Source organism: Grus americana, chromosome 2, assembly GCF_028858705.1.
Source record: "Grus americana isolate bGruAme1 chromosome 2, bGruAme1.mat, whole genome shotgun sequence".
NCBI lineage: Eukaryota > Metazoa > Chordata > Aves > Gruiformes > Gruidae > Grus > Grus americana.
In genome coordinates this window covers 135,946,235-135,959,268 of record NC_072853.1, presented here as the reverse complement: position 1 = coordinate 135,959,268, position 13,034 = coordinate 135,946,235, and the positions used below count along the sequence as shown (strand labels likewise).

General features: G+C 39.2%; 1 protein-coding gene across 3 annotated transcripts in view; it reads left to right on the top strand.

Moving 5' to 3' along the window:
* The window catches only part of HDAC9 (histone deacetylase 9), a 484,926-nt gene that overhangs the window by 157,024 nt on the left and 314,868 nt on the right, over positions 1–13,034 (top strand). The gene's annotated exons all lie outside the window — the stretch shown is intronic.

The following is a 13,034-nucleotide window of genomic DNA, read 5'->3' as shown; positions in this document are numbered from 1 at the left end:
AAGGACTTCTGGAGATCATATACTCTCGCCTCCCTGCTCAAAGTAAGGTCAGCTACAGCAGGTTGGTCTGGGCCAAGTCCAATCAGGTGTTGAATATGTCCGAAGACAGGAACTCCACAACCTCTGTGGGCACCATGTTCCAGTGTTTGGCCACCCTCACAGTGAAAAAAAGTCTTTTCCTACGTTTAAAGAGAACTTCTGTACTTCAATTTGTGCCCATTGCCTCTTGTCCTTTCACTGGATACTGTTGAGAAGAGTCTGTCTCCATCTTCTTTACAACACTATTGCCAGTCAGACATTTGTACACATTCATAAGATTCCCCTGAGCCATCTCATCACCAGGCTGAAGTCTCAGTTCCAGATGTGTCTCACCAGTGTGGAGCAGAGTGAAAAGATCACCTTCCTCAACATTTTCCAGCTCCCTCAGCACTCCTGGGTGGATCCTATCAGGTCTTATGGTTATGTTTAACATTTCCCTAAGCAGATCCTCCTGTATGGGTTGCCAGTCTTCAGTGCTCCAGACTTTCCCAGTGGTCTCAGTGACCTGGGATTCTTGCAGACAAATCTTACCAGTGAATACAGAGGTGAAGGTGGCATTGAGTACCTTCACCTTTTCCATGTCCTTTGATATCAGGTCCCCGTGCCCCATTCAACTGTTGACCCACATCTTCCCAAATCTTCCTTTTATGGCTTATATCTCGCTAGGCGGTCCTATTGTTGCCTTTCATGTGCCATGTCAGATTCACCTCCAGGTGGGCTTTGACTTTCTTCACTCTATCTGTGCGTGCTTGGATAGTGTCTCTGTATTCCTCCAGAATCTTCTGTGTCTGCTTCCACCTCTGTTATGCTTCCTTTTTATGCTTGAGTTTTGCCAGGAGCTCCCTGTTCATCCATGCAGGCCTCCTCCTACCTTTGCTTGGCCTCCTGCTCCTCAGCTGGACTGTTCCTCAGCATGGAGGAGTTGATCCTTGAAGATCAAGCAGATCTCTTGGACCCCTTTTCTCTTCAGGACCATGTCTCATGGGATTCTTCCAGGCAACCCCATGAACAGGCCAAAGTCTCTTCTCCTGAAGTCCAAGGTTGTGATTCTGCTTATTTGCCTTTTTCCCTCCTCTCAGGATCCTGAACTTCACAATGCCATGGTCACATCAGCCAAGGCTGCCCATGATCTTCACCTTCCTGACCACTTCCTTCTTGTTTGTAAGTATGAGGTCCAGCAGAGCACCTGCCTTTGTCCATTCCTCAATTGCCTGTTAGGAAGTGACCATCAATGCCCTCCAGAAACTTCCTGGATTTCTTGTGCTCTGCTGTGTTGTCCTTCCAGTAGATAACAGGTGGTTGAAGTCCTCCCCCTTGAGGATCAGGGTGTGTGAATTTGAGGTTTCTTCAGTTGTCCAAATAAGGCCTTATCTACTTTTTCAACTGATGATTTTAGAACCTATTTTGTTCTGCTTGAAACAGAGCCTTAATGTTTCATTCAGCTTTGTCTGTCATTCAGATTTTACATCACCTGCAGCGTTAAATGAAGAATAAAAAATACTGAATAGTATTTGGAATGACCTTACTGGACCCTCTTACAAACTAAATGTTGGTTCTTAATACTGTTTAATAACAATGGTTTCCCATTAAGAGATAGTTTTGTGTCTGTTGCACGGTGTTTTTATTAATATGTACTTTATTAGTAACAAAATAATGACATTCAGTCAGTTGTATTGATTTTAGTTAAGATAGAACAAAGATAAGCATTCATGTACTTAAAAAATGCAAGGATTTTTCCACTCGCGGTTCTGTCTTATCTAGTATGTGAGTGGTCGTCCTGGTTTCAGCTGAGAAGGTTAATTTTCTTCATAGTAGCCAGTGTGGGGCTATGTTGGGTTTGTGCTGGAAACAGTGTTGATAATATAGAGATGTTTTTGTTATATGGACCTGTTGTTGTTGAGCAGTGCTTACGCAGAGTCAAGGCCTTTTCTGTTTCTCCCACCGCCCTGCCAGCAGGATGGCTGGGGGTGGACAAGAAGTTGGGAGGGGACACAGACAGGACAGCTGACCCAAACTGACCAAAGGGACATTCCATACCATAAGATGTCATGCTCACCTTATAAGGAGCTTGGGGAAGATGAAGAGGGGGACAGCGGTGTTCGGAGTGATGGCCTTTGTCTTCCCAAGTAACCGTTACGTGTGATGGAGCCCTGCTTTCCTGGAGTTGGCTGAGCGCCTGCCTGCCCATGGGAAGTAGTGAATGAATTCCTTGTCTGTCTTGGCTTGTGCGTGCGGCCTTTGCTTTACCTGTTAAACTGTCTTTATCTCAACCCACGAGTTTTCTCACTTTAACTTTTCCAATTCTCTCCCCCATCCCGATGGGGAGGAGTGAGTGAGTGGCTGCGTGGTGCTCAGCTGCCAGCTGGGGTGAAACCACGAAAGTGGTAGATTTCATTCTTATCTAAGGTAAATATCCTTGGAGATATTTCCTCTATTATGTATTATATTCAGTGAGAAATATCCCACACATTTCGAGAGACTTGCTTTTATTATTTTCTAGTAATCATTTTGTTCTTGGTATCAAAACCAGCAGAAGGACATGTGAAGGCTTGTTTGGAATGGTCCACAAAGGCCAGAATTGTCTTTCTAATATTAGCCAGACTTCAGAGGAAAGGTAGGTGATTACTGGCAAAGACTGAAGAGGTTTGTGGTTGGATTTTTAGCACGTTTTTGTTCTGTTGTGTTAGTCCTGGGGCTGTGCAACCTCTTTTTTGAACACAGGATGTTTCTGTTTGTGAAGAAGGTGCTCCAGAAAGTGAAACACAGCACTGAGCTTTGAAACTTGAAGCAACCTAGTCTGGTTGAGCCCTATTCAACTAACTTTGTCAATTTATGAAACCCAGGGCAGGACCTCCATAAAGTTTTTCACTGAGATGCTTTGGCCTTCTTGGTGCCCCTTCAGGGCTTTTTGGGTGTAGAAGTACCTCAGGTTGTCTGCGCTGGCTGAAAGAAAAGTAGTCTAGAGAACTGTAAGTGTTTGGCTTTGTCTCCTTGTGTAGGGAAGATGTCTTCAAAGTCAGGAAAAGTGTTTCATATGTATGTGTATAGATATGCATACATATTAATCAGGACAGCCTTTTTAAAAAAAAAAAAATTGTGAGATTTGTACATGTATTTCTTTCCTCCCTCCCTAATGACATTGAAATAAGCACCCAAAATCCTAACATGAAAACTTGAAATGCTGGTGGTTGTTTGTACACATCACTCTGCCTGTCATAATTTCTATGAATTAATTCACTTTTCTGATCACTCTAGAGACCATGTCACTGGAAGTTTCTTAATGGGAAGACTTTTCACATCACTGGGCAGCTATGAGTTTCAATCTGTTCCTTCATGGCTGTTCTGAAATTCTAATGGTGAATATTGGAAGCAACTAGGCAGGAACCTGGAATGTGAAGCATGGCAATTCAAGAATGAAATAAAAATATTTTGATAGAAATATCAAGATATTTTGATTATTGGAAAGGTCTTGATTTTTCTCTCCTTTTCAAAGATTTTATTATTACAAATACAGCAAGGATTTAAACTGTATGTTTCCAAATACCCTTTGAAAACAAAAAAAAATCATCATTTATATTTAACAAATAGCTTTATAAAGCATGGCTATATTTCTCATACAACTCAAACGCAAGATTAATATCTTGCAGTCATCATTTTAATGTTGCTTCTTTGTAATGTTGTTTAGTAATTTAAAATTCAATGGCTACAAACCAAAAACCGAAAGATTGCTTGAAACATATCTGTGAGCTGTCACTGTGCTGGAAGAAAAGATGAGTTCTTATGCATTAACACAAAGAATTTATGCAAAACATATCTACGTATTATTTCTTGCTCTGTGATCTTCATAGAACTTCAGAAAAGCAAATGCAAGGAATACAATTTAAAAAATACGAAGTTTTAAGGTAGAAAACCAACATCTCAATACAGAATAATATGCTTGTGAAGATACAAAACTATACAGCATTATCATCTTGAAACAAAAATATCAGTTGCAAGGATGGCTCCCAAAGGTAGTCTTTCTTCATACAAATAGAAATTTGGGCATATTATTTTTCCTTCAGTAAGAAATTTTATACTTTTCATGACATGGAAATAAGAGCAACTCCCAAGATTACATAAATGGGTTCCAGAAATTTCAAAGCATGCCACCAACAAAGCACTGGCTTTCAGACACAGCAAGAATAAAATGGCTATTCAAAAACTGCATGCTCTTCAGCTATATTTAATACTAGAAAATAGAGTAGCACTTTTACATATATTCCACAGGGCCTTATTCCAGAAAACACTTCCATGAATAGAACTCAAAGGCACTGGTTATAGGCATAAAAGTGCTTACGGGTGAGAGTGGTTCCAAGAAGAATTGTGTTTCCTATCTCTGTATTTAAAAAGTTGCAAGTTTAATGTATTCAGTTTTAAATTGCTATTATAAAAGCCATGCAAATGCACCTAAAGCCTGTTTAGCTTAATTAAATAATTATCTATGCAATTTTAATTGTTATAAAAGAAATTTAAAATGACCATTAAATTAATATTTTGTTTAAACAATTTAATTATTAAACAAGTATTAAGTGAGAATGTGTTATCTTCATTTGCATGAGTTTCACCAGATTTATTTTAAAAGACTGGGGGGGTTTTTTTCCTTTATAACTAGTTATTTCTTATAAAATCCAGGATCTACTAAATGAAACATGTATTCCATGTATGCTCACTTTCACTTAATATATATTGAAATTATAAGGCCTGTAAAAGAAATGCTGAGAATTTCAGATATGGCTGTAGTTGAAGTGGGAGTTCAAGATCTAGGATCCTTATAAATGCTATTATTTGAGCAGTAAAATTTGCTCCTTGAATGATAAATGGCTGCGTAGAATATGAAGAATGACAGCATTTGGATCTTGTTCTTTCAGTAATAGCTTTCAGCTTGTTGTCCTTCAGGTTCCCTGCAGCAGCAGCATTATAATTTTAATAGTATGTAAAATCAGTCCTTCATTACAAGAAAGCTCTTGGGCAAGTGCAATGACATCTGCACATTACCAGCAATGAACACCAAGCAAATTTGTAATGAAGGGGAACTTCACGTGCTACTGCACATCAGTGATCCTGGCTTATTTCCCTGGTTTGTTTTGCTGTTTAAATTTTCAGCGTCGAGTCCTTAATGCTCTTGTTTCCTCATAACCATACAGAAACGACTGTTGTTTCGCATCTCAATGCTGTGAATTTAAATGGGCTATGAACTAAGTTCTTAGCTCCTTTGTCAGGTTATTCTGACCTGTTCGTAACGAACAACGCCATTTCTACGTGGTGGACTGCAGTACTAGGGGATCACAGGGAAAAATAATAATGGTCTTCACGGTTTTCTGTCTCCTCTGTTCTGTCCGGCAATACATGAGAGCTGTGTACACAACAGGCTGTGCCTCTCACTTGTGCATCTGCTGATCCATCCAAGGAATAGGCACAATTTTTCTGAAACCTTACTACTTCTGTCCTGCCCACTATTCCACCCTCTGCTCAAGTGTTGTTAAGTGCCTGCTGCTTATGTGTTGGAAATGGAGAAAAGCTAGAATAAGTAGACACGTAAGACACAGCTGTCATTCAGCTCATGTCACTGGGGTAGGCTCAGTCTGAGTGAATTGAACACGCGTTCGTCACCTGTAACGTCTTCAACAATGGTCACTTTTGGTTTTAATATGATTAGCAAGCAGAATGTGCCTGGCCAGCAATAACTTTGTCTCCTGAGTCAGAAGCATGAGTTAAAAACCATGGCATTAAGATGCACAGAGCACAATTTATCTCATCACTTTATCCATCTAGAAATTAGGCATCTGCTCCGGGATAGTCTGCTATGTTTTCCTTCACTACTCAATTGAAATTGGTGGTGGGCATCACACTTGGAGGGTGCCCACCTCAGCTGCCTTTCTGCTAACTCTGGTGAAGGCATGCAGTCAACTTTATTGTCACCCTTTTAGAATATAAAGCGTATATGTAATTCTCAGGTAGTATCACTGTAATTGTCCTATGATACACTTTTATCCCCTTAATTTTCTAACAGCACATGGTTCTTTGTTACAAGCACGAGGGATACTCAGATACCGACTCTAGACATCAGTGTTTTAATTCTATGCACTTCATTAATAAACACTGGCACTTCTGTGAAGAAAGTAAAGAAATTCCACACATTCCCTGTAGCAGTGCTAGGTCCTTAACAAGATTTTTCGAGCAGATTGAACTGTGATGTGCTGAGAAAACGCAAAGGATCTCTGTATCATAGGTATGTTTGTTAAGGAGTACTTTGAACAGAAGAATGCTTTGCAGGGACATGGCTGTAACAGAGATCTCTGTCCTGAGTCTTGGGAGTCTCAAGATTTTCACAATAAACTCATGCCTGGCATTGCTATTTATATCTTTAGAAAACCACTCTTCAATTGCTGCCTGTATTTTGGTACCTCTAGGCAGTTATGCATTATATTAAATGTTAGAACAAATGTTGGATAAAGCCATTGACGTTCTGACAATCTTGGAAGAGGAGAGCTCTTGTGAAATTTAATATCCTCACCACAGAGCAGGAAAAATAATCTTACAGGTTTCAGTAGATGGATGGATGTATACACTATTTTATTTTTCTACATCAAGCTCAACAGTCCTAACTGTCATTAATCATTTCAGAATCTCTCCATTGCTATTTTTAGGAGCGTAAAGAATTTCAGTATTATAACATGATCTGTGCTAGAAAGAGGTCAAATAAATGGTCTGCGGTGGAGATTTGCTGCTAGAAATACATTGGTATAAAGTCGAAAGTAACTTTATAGTGCAGGACTACTGGGTGGATGTACAGTAATTTACTAAATTACAAGAGATTTAAGCTGCTGGAACATTTTTATTAATACTCCTATTTGTTTTTACAATCCAGTTTCCTCAGAACACGGCAGTTTATTCAAAACAGGTATCTTGGATTTCATTTCTAAAAATATTTTGGTAATTTTTTATGAACGTTTAAAACCCAGAAGCTCTGTATACTAAAAACAAAACATAGACATTTTATGGCTTTCTCACTTTTTGTCACCTATTATAAGACTGTGCGTATTGTGCCAGATCACCAAACGGAGGCAGCTCTGATTAGGAGCTGAGGGACCAAGGGCTTCTTCATCTGAGGCAACTGGTCTTTGCAGGACCACGTACAAGATGTGAGGAGCTCAACTGATGCCCCTCATTTGCATGCAGATGTGTACCTTTCTTAAGAAATGAGTATCAGCCAGAGACAAATTTAGAGCTCTTGCTTGTATGAACTTACTGAAGAGTGTCATGTATGTAAAACACATTATACATAATACAGTGAAACTAAGCATGTTCTGGTGGTGTCTTAAGGCCAAGGTTAGTTATAAATGTCACTGGAGCTTAAGTTTGAGGATAAATGCATCTTTGCAACACAGAGTTTTACTGCAGAAAACCTGTTTTTAACCAGAACATTACAAGTTTACTACATCTCCAGGCACTTTTTGTGCAGTTTTAATAGTCAACAAATACAAAAACATCTCATAGAAATAGAAAACTTGCAGCCTAAATTTCTGGCTTGCTTACAGCTATCTTTTGGGTTTTGGATCAGCCCAACTGCCCTGCTTTCTGTCTCTTCTTTTAATTGATTTTTTTTTTTCTTCAATACCAATCCTGCTACTTTTATTATGTTGCCATAAGAGGCAGTAGAGTCTCCTAGACGTCAGTGGAGCTGCGTTCAGACATGGCTTTGGGAGTTGAATGCACAACAAGATAAGGAAAAACTGCATATTGTTATTATTTTTATCATCTTTACTATAGGGATGGTAGTTAAGCATACAGATGCACCTATTTTCCTTATTAAGTAAATCAAAGGCATTTTCTCCTTGAACACAGTCCTTGGAGAATCTGTGCCTTTTTGCCAACGTAATGTAAAATAGAACAATACTGGTAAGGTGGCAGGTACCACCTGCACATGGATATAGGCAGAACGTTAACATATTTTGTGTGTTCGAAGAGCGTTTTCTTGACCAGTGTATATTCGCAATGATTGTGTAAAATATAAGTGAAGTAAAACATAGCTATGCACACTTGGGCTGTGATGCTGTTAGATGTTGTAAGTGAATATGGCTTGGGATTGTGCACAAATTCAGGGACTGATTTAAGAATTGTTTTTCTGGAAGATGGTATTTTTCTCTTTTGGGTCCTCACTAAAGCAATGTTTGGTCACAGCATTATGGCTGCAGTTCTTCTGGACACGCTTTTAGCTGTGCTGTAAAACGGAAACAAGGTGATAAATGTTTGGGGCAATTAAATGATCTCAGGAGTTGAAATCCTGACATCATAAAGTCAATAGCAGAACTCCCATTAACTGTAATGGGGCCAGGGGTCTGAATCATCATCTTGGGACTTTGATCAAGAGCCGTGCCATTTAACCCTGTTTTCATAGTAGGTAGAGCTACCAAGAAAGAAGGTGATTCCTTGTCGTTAGTTGTTCAGAGCACTGTTCCAATGCTTATAGCTTGGAAAAGTAACATACATGGATGTTTCAAGGATCACATTGAAGTCTTTATGTATGTCATGTTTTGAAATCTGCTGAAATGCCTCACAGTGGAAAAGACAGAGAGTTGTTCGTTGTTCCCTATATTGTTAGCAGCCTATAACTGGGGCTTGTATTTGTATTCATTAACATACAGAAATAATATTTTAGACTTAAATAGATGTGTTGTGTGGTTTATTTCCCTACTGGAATCTCATGTATTACTGCTTTCAAGCTCAGATATTTTCAATGGAAAATAAAAGTGCATCACCAAACCCTACCAAAATGACAAATCACGTGCTGCTAGAAGGTTTAAGATGCTGGGAATTTTAGTTCTAAAAACAATAGAAAAAGTCTTGCTATTCCCTTTGTTTACCACCCTTGTCTTTATTTTAAGCATATACTTTATGAATCTACAAATTATTGCCTTTATTGAAAAGTTTGTGTGTTATTCAAGATGACTTGTAAACTCTACTCAATCTTCCCTAGCAAGGGAAACAGGAAATACCAGAGAACACTAGACTCAGTAAACCTATAAAATTTGAGAATGCAGCCCATTATTTCTAGAGACTTTTCACATAACACTTTGGGAAGCAATGACTAATTAGTTTTTGGCTTTAACAATAACAGTTTGAGGGTTTTTTGTTTTGTTTTTATAGCTTTCATATTAGGTAGAGAAGGGAAAGTGACTCTGAATGATGAAATATTGGCAGTGTATACACTTGCTTCTCAGTGGGAGCTCAGCTCTTTGATCCCTAGTACAATTACATTCATTGCTCAATTTTTATTGCCATGCCAGAGAGTTAACAAGCAGCCGCTACACTCATGACAGCATCCTAATAGATTTTTGTTCAATAGGTAACTGAATATTTAAAATTAATGTCTTAGATTCTCTGGATTCTTGGTAATAATTAAATGTTCACAGCATTTTTTCTTGACTACTTCACAGCAGTAAATAGAATATTTACATTTATCAGATCTATCAAACACTCCAACAGTGCTTCTGAGCGTTAGCTGTAGCTAGAGCAACATTTTAGTTATTGTTCCTTTTTCCTGCCTGAATACTTTGTTGAGTGTTGTTCTCTGAATTCATAAAATGGCAAAGCTCAACTGGCAGAAAGCCCCACAGCTTCCTGATGAATATTTCAGTATGTACTCACTTGGGGTTCTTACCATGAGAATGGACTTCTTATCAAGTACTAATGAAATTTGAAAGTTGCAAGTATGATGGAGGCATATGTTAAAATAACATTGCTTATTTTCTGTTTTGTTATTTGCTTCTGTTATGAGCTTATGCCTTAATGATCCTTTAAGATGCTAGCTGATATTTCAGTAATTATGTGTAGGATATATTCTATGGGTAACTTTCTGAAAGGGAGCTGGGGAAGATGCTATTATCCAGTGATTAGAACAGGAAACTGGAAATCGGAATGACCTGATTTCATTTGCATTTCTTCCTCTTTTGCTAAGTGACCTTGAAAAAATGACTCTACCTTTTTGCACTGTAAGTCTTTCTCTTTAACCTTCTCTTTTCTTTTTAGATTTAGGGTCTGACGTTTTACGTGCAAAAGGTATATTACCTATCACTAGAAGTAGTAGTACAGACTACAGCAGTCAAACTACAGTCAATATGCAGAAACTTTTTTTTTTAATGTAGCTGATTTTAAAAAGTTTTAATGATTTCGATTGCTATTACCAGCTCATAATGGAATAGTGTATGACATGGGCATGAGCTAAAATTTAATTACCTATGACCTGAAGGGTTCCTGTCGGCCAAGTGCAACATCTTGTAATGTCTTGCACAATAAAATGCTGGAATTTATGTCAGACTATAACTTGTGCTGTAAGTAGAAATGCAAACAAATACCTTTGTGACAGTAAGTTTTCGTATCATCCTAAACCCACAGCCCTTTCTTGTTTCCATGTTCAGTAGGCCTCACTGGACTAGTCTTCTCTGTAGATGATTTTCATTTTCAGGGTTAACTGGTAGTCTGTGGTTCTCTCTGTTCTCCAAATCATCCCAGCATGATTATCACAGCTCTTTTCCTCACAGAGAAAAAAAATAATAAAACATACATGTCTGTATAAAAAAAGATACACTTTCTATTAAAAAGCTAAACCAAGAATGAGTAATATTCCATATGTTCTTTTAGAACAAGATTTGTTTGGTCAATTGACAATAACAAATTCAAGGAAGGCATATTAGCATCAAGACAAATTCCTTTCTCCCAGATTAAAGAAAGAGATTGCATACTGGCAGTTTTCTTTCTATTTTGATTATACAGAAAATGGTTGCTTAATTGTGACAATGGAAGTATAAAAGAAGATGAAAAAAGGCCTCTTGGAGCATTTTTTCTGCCTATCCTAACAGCGGGATGCACCAGCACCCCTAGAAATACCAGTGACCTTCATTTTGGCAAGTGAGGAAGATCACTCCATGCTATTGGATGTAATAGAGGTCTCGAAAAGCACAAGAAGATATGGACTCAGGCTGATTAGCTCAATGGCTAATAAACCATTTAAACCTAGATAGGTTTAAAACTAGTTTCTGATCAGTACCTAAATCAGTGACTTCAGTGCTGTTTTATACAGTGGTTACAGCAGAGGCTACCAGGTATGGATGCCCTAAATCAGTGGTGCTTTACCTCTGGTCGCCTGCAGAACAGCAGTGCACAACTAATGGGCTCAAGCTATCATATTTTCCTCTTCCTTTTGGCTTTGATTTTAAGATTTTCTGTAGTTGCAAATAGATTTAAGCAATTTCTCAGTCAAGATGTTGTCCATGTACTATGGTTGAGTGGGATGACGGAGTTGTGTAAAATTCCCTCAGAGTAGCGCTGTGACAGGCCATATCAAAATAAATGTGTTCAGACTCGATGATCGATATCTACCTTACATTTATTCTGTTCCTGTTTTTTACCCATTTAAAAATAAACACTTGGAGTGCAGCATAAGTAGGTTTTGTCCTGATTACTAATATGAGTAAGGCTGTTACAAATTCCAAGTAGTTTTTTTAATATTTTGTGAAGTTTGGTAGTCACCTGGCATAGAAACATAGAAATAACAACTTTTGGTGATGAAACATTTTCTGATTTAGGATATTGTCAAAACAAGGTTCTCTGGGTAACAGTAGGGGTAACTAAAGCAGTAATAAAGCTTAATGATCATAGAATCATAGAATGGTTTGGGTTGGAAGGGACCTTACAGATCATCTAGTTCCAACCCCCCTGCCATGGGCGGGGATATCTTCCACCAGACCAAGTTGCTCAAAGCCCCATCCAACCTGACCTTGAACACTTCCAGGGATGGGGCATCCACAAGTTCTTGGGGCAACCTGTTCCAGTGTCTCACTACTCTCATAGTGAAGAATTTCTTCCTAATATCTAATCTAAATCTACCCTCCTTCAGTTTAAAGCCATTACTTCTTGTCCTATCACTACATGCCCTTGTAAACAGTCCCTCTCCAGCTTTATTATAGACCCCCTTCAGGTACTGGAAGGCTGCTATAAGGTGTCCCTGGAGCCTTCTCTTCTCCAGGCTGAACAACCCCAACTCTCCCTGCCTGTCCTCATAGGAGAGGTGCTCCAGCCCTCTGATCAACTTTGTGGCCCTCCTCTGGACTCATTCCAACAGCTCCATGTCCTTCTTATTTTGGTGGCCCCCAAGCTGGACACAGTACTCCAGGTGGAGTCTCACCAGAGCAGAGGGGCCTCCCTTGACCTGCTGGTCACTCTTCTTTTGATGCAGCCGGGGACACGGTTGGCTTTCTGGGCTGCAAGCATGCATTGCCGGGTCATGTAGAGCTTCTCATCCACCAACACCCCCAAGTCCTTCTCCGCAGGGCTGCTCTCAATCCAGCCTGTAGTTGTGCTTGGGATTGCCCCGACCCACATGCAGGACCTTGCACTTGGCCTTGTTGAACTTTGTGAGGTTCACACAGGCCCACCTCTCCAGCCTGTCAAGGTCCCTCTGGATGGCATCCCTTCCCTCCAGCATGTCGACCACACCACACAGCTTGGTGTCGTCAGCAAACTTGCTGAGGGTGCACTCGATCCCACAGTCCATGTTGCTGACAAAGATGTTAAAATGCCTGTTGTTAATGCCAAAGATGTTAATAATGCCTGTTTAGAAGAACATTGAGGAAGAAAAATTATTAAAAAGCATTACTTCTTTAGAGGATTCCTCTGTCTGGGTTTATCTTTATAATTTGACTGTACAATTATAGGAGCAAGACTACAGGATACTTGAGAAGTAAGTATTTTTTTAACTTCTTTATGTTTGCGAGGGTGGGATATCCCCAGTCTTGAGAGTATGTCTGCCTTGTAAATGGAAACCTAAGTGGTTGAGAGTTTGGTCTATGGATGTTTCCTACAAAACCCTTCCTGTTTTCTGTATGAGCTTGTTGAAACGCAGTATGTTATTGTGAAACCTGCTATATATCTAGAGCAGTTTACTTGGGAAACTAGCA